This window comes from Erpetoichthys calabaricus, chromosome 3, assembly GCF_900747795.2.
Source record: "Erpetoichthys calabaricus chromosome 3, fErpCal1.3, whole genome shotgun sequence".
NCBI lineage: Eukaryota > Metazoa > Chordata > Cladistia > Polypteriformes > Polypteridae > Erpetoichthys > Erpetoichthys calabaricus.
This window is the reverse complement of record NC_041396.2, coordinates 187,321,065-187,329,660: the sequence shown is the minus strand read 5'-3', so window position 1 is coordinate 187,329,660 and position 8,596 is coordinate 187,321,065.

The following is an 8,596-nucleotide window of genomic DNA, read 5'->3' as shown; positions in this document are numbered from 1 at the left end:
ACTGTGACCTTCCCTTTTAAAAGGATCACAAACAACCACAGAGGTTTATTCTTTCAATGATTAGTGTTTGCTTGAATTTATAAGACATTCTACAGAAATAGTTCTTAAATGTTGTAAGTGTTTGAAGATATTTTTGTATTACTAATTTACTGAATGTTATACTTTACACAATATATCCTTACAGTCCTATTAAATAAATTGTATTTGTCAAAGCTGAAATGTATGGTTTATTTTATAAACTTTCTACATCCATTTAATCTTTTATTATTTAAAGCTTAGTACTATTAAATTTGTAGGTTTCTAAATTATTAAAAGAGATTAACCAGTGTCAGTTCTGAAAATTTGATTATTTCTTATAATTACAAACTTTCCAACACCTGTTAGTCTACAAGAGAGTCCTGGGTTATTAATATATCCGTAAAATGCTGATTGCTAAAGCATTGTTGATTTAATCTGTTTCATTTTGTATTAATTGCTGATTTGCCATGGATATGTTTTTTCATTTTTTATTTCTTTTCTCTTAGGCTCCATTGCCAGATTGGCTGATGAATGTTTCCAAGGTTACATGTAGCAGGTAGCCAGATGTACTTCAATGTGAGACATGTGGCCTTTCCACAAACACATGGTGCTCCCAATAATTCCCTCAATTCACAAAAGCAGCAGGAATATTTCTGGTCTGCCTCGTGATCTGTGGGGTTCAAGTAAAATCATGCACGTCTGCATGTTTCCTTTTAAATGGCTCTGTTTATGAATGAGATATTGCACTACTGTGAGCAAATAGTATGATGAAAACTAAAGGCAAGCTAATTAAGAAGTGAATAGTGTAACCCAACAGAAAAAAAACACCCAGTTCCTCTCAATAATATCGAATTGTATACATATACTGTATGTATGTATGTATGTATATATATATATATATATATATATATATATATACATACACTGTATAATCACAAGACTAACCACACAGCCTGAGTAGGCTGGATAAATGAAAAGAACAATATCAATGGAACTCAGACAACCCAGTTTTCATTGAATATCAATGGAACTCAGACAACCCAGTTTTCATTGACTGAGCCAAGGCAAACCAGTTCTTGATGGATTTAATTGAAGCACAATTGATTCAGCATGAGAACAGTTCAAGGGAGATTAAATTAAAAAAATGAGGAATGCCAGCTGTTATAAGTGACAAGATGTGGTTTTCTATCGAGAGACAAGGAGCACTTTGTCTGCTAAAGTAGCAAGACTGAACAATTCATGCTGATGAGAGGTGAGAACAAAGGTGGAGGTGTCAAGTAATAGAAAAGGAGCTTGGGCACCAGGGTAACAGTCACAGAAGGAAATGAAGATGAAAAGTGAAAGACTTGTGTTTAATGAGAAAAAGCTAGAAAAGTGGTAGAGCATGTGTAAAAAAAAAGTGGGGTAAAGTCTGTGAAGTATTTATTGTTGTATGACTTGATAATTGGCATTTCTAGTGTAAAATCTCTTATGCCAGGAGAGAGGGGAAGACAGTGGAGAGTGAACAGAGTAATGGGTGGAGAGAGGTTTCCTCTTTGGTGAAAAGGAATGAAAAAGTGAGTAAAAGGGATGGGAAGGAAGAGGGGTCAGATAGTGAGATGCCACATGTCCCGAGTACTGATGGGAGCTGTAAGTAGAAGAAGAAAGATGAAATGAGAAGGTTAAAGTGAGTCTGTCAAGATTGAAATGTCATACAGTGCATCCGGAAAGTATTCACAGCACATCACTTTTTCCACATTTTGTTATGTTACAGCCTTATTCCAAAATGGATTAAATTCATTTTTTTCCTTAGAATTCTACACACAACACCCCATAATGACAATGTGAAAAAAGTTTACTTGAGGTTTTTGCAAATTTATTAAAAATAAAAAAACTGACAAAGCACATGTACATAAGTATTCACAGCATTTGCCATGAAGCTCAAAATTGAGCTCAGGTGCATCCTGTTTCCCCTGATCATCCTGGAGATGTTTCTGCAGCTTAATTGGAGTCCACCTGTGGTAAATTCAGTTGATTGGACATGATTTGGAAAGGCACACACCTGTCTATATAAGGTCCCACAGTTGACAGGTCATGTCAGAGCACAAACCAAGCATGAAGTCAAAGGAATTGTCTGTAGACCTCTGAGACAGGATTGTCTCGAGGCACAAATCTGGGGAAGGTTGCAGAAAAATTTCTGCTGCTTTGAAGATCCCAATGAGCACAGTGGCCTCCATCATCCATAAGTGGAAGAAGTTCGAAACCACCAGGACTCTTCCTAGAGCTGGCCGGCCATCTAAACTGAGCGATCTGGGGAGAAGGGCCTTAGTCAGGGAGGTGACCAAGAACCCGATTCTCACTCTGTCAGAGCTCCAGAGGTCCTCTGTGGAGAGAGGAGAACCTTCCAGAAGGACTACCATCTCTGCAGCAATCCACCAATCAGGCCTGTATGGTAGAGTGGCCAGACGGAAACCACTCCTTAGTAAAAGGCACATGGCAGCCCGCCTGGAGTTTGCCAAAAGGCACCTGAAGGACTCTTAGACCATGAGAAACAAAATTCTCTGGTCTGATGAGACAAAGATTGAACTCTTTGTTGTGAATGCCAGGCGTCACATTTGGGGGAAACCTGGCACCATCCCTACAGTGAAGCATGGTGGTGGCAGCATCATGCTGTGGGGATGTTTTTCAGCGGCAGGAACTGGGAGACTAGTCAGGATAAAGGGAAAGATGACTGCAGCAATGTACAGAGACATCCTGGATGAAAACTTGCTCCAGAGCGCTCTTGACCTCAGACTGGGGCAATGGTTCATCTTTCAGCAGGACAACGACCCTAAGCACACGGCCAAGATATCAAAGGAGTGGCTTCAGGACAACTCTGTGAATGTCCTTGAGTGGCCCAGCCAGAGCCCAGACTTGAATCCGATTGAACATCTCTGGAGAGATCTTAAAATGGTTGTGCACCGACACTTCCCATCCAACCTGATGGAGCTTGAGAGGTGCCGCAAAGAGGAATGGGTGAAACTGGCCAAGGATAGGTGTGCCAAGCTTGTGGCATCATATTCAAAAAGACTTGAGGTTGTAATTGCTGCCAAAGGAGCATCGACAAAGTATTGAGCAAAGCCTGTGAATACTTATGTACATGTGCTTTCTCAGTTTTTTTATTTTTAATAAATTTGCAAAAATCTCAAGTAAACTTTTTTCACGTTGTCATTATGGGGTGTTGTGTGTAGAATTCTGAAGAAAAAAATGAATTTAGTCCATTTTGGAATAAGGCTGTAACATAACAAAATGTGGAAAAAGTGATGCGCTGTGAATACTTTCCGGATGCACTGTAAATCCCAAGTAATCAAACAGGTCTCCTGGTAGGTGAACTCCCAGTTTCTGCCAAGGTGGACAAACACACGAACTGCCAACAATAAAAAGAGATTGTGAAAAGCAGAATTACAAGTATGCCATCTCTTGAAAGGACACACAAGATTTACAACATGGTGCCATATATCGACAGGTCAGATCAGATTGGGGAGCATGAACTGTTACAGCATGTTACTGCACCCACCACAAAATGAAACAACTTGGGTTTCCTGGTTGGCAACCTCCCAGACAGACACACAGTCCAGTCCCCCCCAGGAAATGATAATCTATCTACTACAGCTAAGTGTTACATGGGTGTCCCTCTTGGCCTGGTCTAGCCGTTCAGGTCCTCAATAATGAGGATCTTGCAAGCCAGATCACCCTCACAATGCAGGTAATGTGCCTCATTTGGGACTCAGTGAGCAACCACTCATTGGGCACAAAGTCAAACCAGCGATACCCAAGAATTCTCACAGTACCGAAGGAGTCCAGTCTTCGTCTCAGGTCACTGGATAGCGTCCATGTCTCACAACCATATAGCAAAACAGGAAGCACCAGGACTCTAAAGACTTGGACCTTTGTCCTTTTGCATAGATAACGGGAGTGCTACACACTCCTTTCCAGCGACCTGATGACCCCCCCATTCTCTCCAAATCCGTCTACTGACTTCATAGGAGGGGTCACCAGAGACATGAATGTCACTGCCAAGGTAAGTAAACCACTAAACAATGTTAACATTCTCTCCGCAGACAGAGACACTGCAGATGGCTGTGCCGAAGAGGTCATTAAAGGACTGGATCTTTGTTTTTTATCCAGAACACTCACTCAAGTGTCTCAAGAGCCCAGATCAGAGCCTCCATTGAATCCGCGAAGATCACACCATCATCGGCAAAGTAAAAATCAGTAAATCTCTCTTCACCAACAGATGCCCCATAGCCGCTTGACCCTACGACCCTGCCCAACACCCAGTCCATGCAAGCACTGAACAGAGTAAGCGCAAAAACACACCCTAGACGAACCCCAGAATTAACTGGGAAAAACACAGAGGTTCTGCCTCCACTCTGCACAGCACTCACAGTACCAGTGTAAAGACCAGCCATGAAATCCAGCAACTTCGGGGGGATCCCGCAAAGTTTCTGAATGTCCCACAGGGCACCTCAATCAACTGAGTTAAACACTTTACGAAAATTGACAAAGGCCACAAATCAACAATATTGGATAACACTGTCCCTAAACAAAGCCTTGCAGAAATGATGGGGGACCAAATTGGACTTTATGAGGATCTGTGAAGGAGGATGGGAGGTGGGACAAAGCCAAAACCTGGCTGAACACAGAATGAATACTGCATGGTAAAATTCTAAATCAGGAAGTGATATTACACCTCTCTGTCTCTCATGAATTAAAGTATAATGTCTAAGGGAAGGTGTCTTACCATTCCATAAGAAATTAGAAAGGAGTGCTGTGACTTAGCCCTCTCTTCTTCTACTAAATATTGTTACTAACATAAAATTGAAAAAAAACTGAGGGACAATATTGAGTTTAATAGTATCAAGGCGGCCTTTTAAATAGAGTTGAAGCTTAGCCAGACTTGTTAATATTTTATTACACAGACATCAGAATAGTGATGTGTTATCTGAGTTGTTTGTGTTTTATTTAGGTATATTATCTGGGAGGCTTATATATAGTATGTAATCAGTATAAAAATTAGGTTAGAACCAGTCTTTAGCAGTTGAATTAAAAAAAATGTTTCGAATATCACTAAGTGAAATAAATTACTGTACATATACCATATCAGTAAACAGCATTTCTTTCCCTCAGCCATAAACTGTAATGGAATTGAGTTTACTCATATCCATCTATTCATTGTTTTAACTTACTTAGGACAATGCAGGGTTGTGGAGAGCCACTACTTACTGTATGTCAGCATCAGTTGGGGGTGAAAATAGGCCCACTTAATTTAATGTAATTCCAAAATAATTATTTGATGCTGGAAGCTTAAATGAGTGATTTTCATATGGGTCCAATCCTAAATTCTCAGACTAGAATCATTTGTGGAACTGCATATTTTGACCTGCGGTCACTCTGAGGTATTGTTTGTTTCACTCAGCTAATATAAAATCTTTAATGTAATTAACCTGGGGATATAATGCAATCAATAATGTCACATAATCATCAGCCGCATTATATTCATAGGCACAGCTTTTTGACATAAAGGTATATGATGTGAAAAGGGTTATTTTAATCAGTCAGGGGGAAACACGCATCCAAAAGACAAGCAGGAGATGCCAGTGCGGAAGTGGATAAGCTGGCGCCCCAGCAGGGTTTGATTGAGGAACAATACTCACCTGGGAGGCCAGTATGATGGAAGAACAAGATGAGACAACCTGTCAGGGCCATATACTCCCCCAACATGCTAGGTGCACATCCCTGGGTGACGCTACCTGTATGGACACCTGCAAGGCATGCTGGAAACTGTAGTCCCACAGTAGTCCCATGGGGCAGGCCTGTCAGGTTTCGTGGCTGCTGCCAGGAAGGGCTTTCGGGATCCATGATCCCTTTATTGCGGGGCTTCCACTTGACCTGGGAGTGCTTCCAATGAGTTATTTCCTAGCACCAGAAGTGCTCCCAGGTCTAAGATAAAACAATCCATTCGACTTCATCACAGAGAGTTGGAATCAAGTGGAAGAGGACAAAGCTCACCTGGGAGGAATGGAAGAAATTTGTATTGTGCTTTTGCCAGTGCAGTAAAGAGGCCTTTGTAAAGGTAACTACTTGTAAGAAAACCTTTTATTTAAAAACTAGGACTCGTGTCTGTGAGGTTGTGTCTGGGGTTTGGGGTGCTGCAATGCCCCCTACAGGTCATTCTAAATTTTTCATGTGTTGTGCTTTTTTACAGTTAATATAATTGCGAAGCATTTGGCAAAGCAGTTCTTGTAGTGGAATAGCCTAAGAGGAACTTCATTCTAGGGCTGCAACATCTAATCATCATAATCAGTAATAATCAATTATTAAAAACATTTGCAATGATCATCAATAGGCTGACTACATTGTACTGCACAATTGCAGCTATTTGCTAGAGCAATCTACTGTATATCATTTTTAAAGTAGCTGTTCTGTTATCCATCTTGTCTTTTATCCGTCAGGGCCTCAGTCCTGACCCCTGACAGATAATCAAGGTTTCACTGTACTTTCAGATTTGACATCTAAACCCTCCAATGGATTTTGCTGGCCCTCTAAGAAAAGGGCAGGTGAGAGATTGTCTTAGAATCCTGGCCATTTAAGGGCACCCAGAGGCTTGGAGTATGTTGCCTCCAGGGACTGCTAAAAGAAGTGTTAGACTGATAGAAAATGTGAGGATGTCAATGACCCTTGAAGTGACCCCCAATAGCATGTGAGATAAGACTTGATAATGAAAGTTTGTTCATGGAATTGTACTGTTCTAGACGCATCTTCTGTTCAAGTATGTAGGGTAAAGATCACCATGCAATTAATAATGCCTATCCGCAGTAGTCACTATATCCTTGTTTTTGAAATGATTGGATAAAAACTTCAACAGACCTTACACTTTCTACTAAAAAAATCATTTTTGCGTGATTCTGCTGTTGACCAATATACTGTATTAATCACTGAAATCCAAAAACATTTTTTTGAATTGTAGTATGTCAATATTACTTGGCAGCAAGAAATAACTTAGTCTTTGCAGTTCCATGTGCGGTTTACCTCTTTATAGCCAAATTCCAAAATACGTACAAAGCAACCAATGAGTGAGTTATTTAGCTTGTGAAGATGCTCTCATTAAATATTTGCTGGGAAGTAGTTTTATTTTTTTCTCCTTGATGTTGAAGTGCTTCAGGTACAAGCCTTTGAATGTACAAAATCTTTGTCTCACTGAATGAAATGTGCTGAGACTTGATTAGCATATTTTACAGTATACGTCCACACTTTTTAGGTATAGTACTACATATGCAGATGTGTGTGTCAGTTGTAATGGAGGCAACTTTAATACAATACAGTCACAATTGCTGTTTTTGGGTTAAATAAAGTAACTGCAGCAGACGAGTTGTGCCAATAATTTATATTGTATGTAAAGAGCTGTCTAGAGACACTCCCATTTTACTAAGTAACAGCATATTAACATGATACAGAGGAATAGAGATATATACCAGCTTAGCAGCTTACTCCTTAAAAAGAGAGTTGGCAGAAATAGGACCCAGCTCATATGCTTCCACGTGTCTCAGCTCAGTAGCTTGACACACATTACGTGGATGATAAAAAGCTTGCTTGTCCAGTGTGGGATGTGGGTGTTTTCCAAGTACAAAGTGGGCCATGTATATTAACAAGCTCTAATTTCAGTCTGGGACAGTTGCCATCTTGGCATCACAAAACTGATAAAACCACAAAGCCAAAAGAAATAGAAGCACCTCGCCTACAACTTCTCACTCTTGAAAAAGTCCCTGTTTATTCTTTAAACTCATCTGTCTGTTTGGTTTCCTGATAGTTCCCATTTCACTAAGCCTTACTTCTTTTTTCCATAAACATCTCTCAGTTGTTGCATTTTAAAAAGATTCAGAAGGTGCTCTTGTAAATCATTTTGTGTACAAAGTGTCCGTGATTCTAAATGAATTATAGAGTGTTCTCAGAAAATTAATAATCATTGCTCCAATGATTACACCAAACCCACGTAATCCATTTCTGGGTTGTTGAATGATTGAGCTTGTCACAGCAGGAGGAACCAGCCCTGGACAGAGTCATCTCAAAGTATTGGGGGGATGTAAAGTGAGTGTCCATCCCACTCTTTGAAACCTCTTTAGACACACACACACACATATAAATATAAATATATACTGCACATGTTTAAATGTTTAATAAAGTGACACACAAAACTTATTTTCCTCAGGATAAAGTCCATAATAATTGGGGAATCAGGTACATTATTCAAAACTGAAGGCACAACTATCCCATGCTACCTATATCATAGTTCATCAGTTGCAAGCTAAAAGTAAATTTGGAAAAATGGGAAGCAGAAGCAGAGACAGGGACAATTTACTACTGTGCGTGCAAGACAATAAAAAAAAGAAGTGGGAAGGATGCAAAATGTGGCATTTATAGGGTCTTTCGTAAGGTTTGCAGGTACAGGCGGTGATCTCGTCTGGATGACAAAGAGGCTAGTGAGACACCTGAAATTACTGATAGCATTAGTGGCATCCTCTCTCTGACACACTAACTCTGAGCACTTTCAGCCAATGAA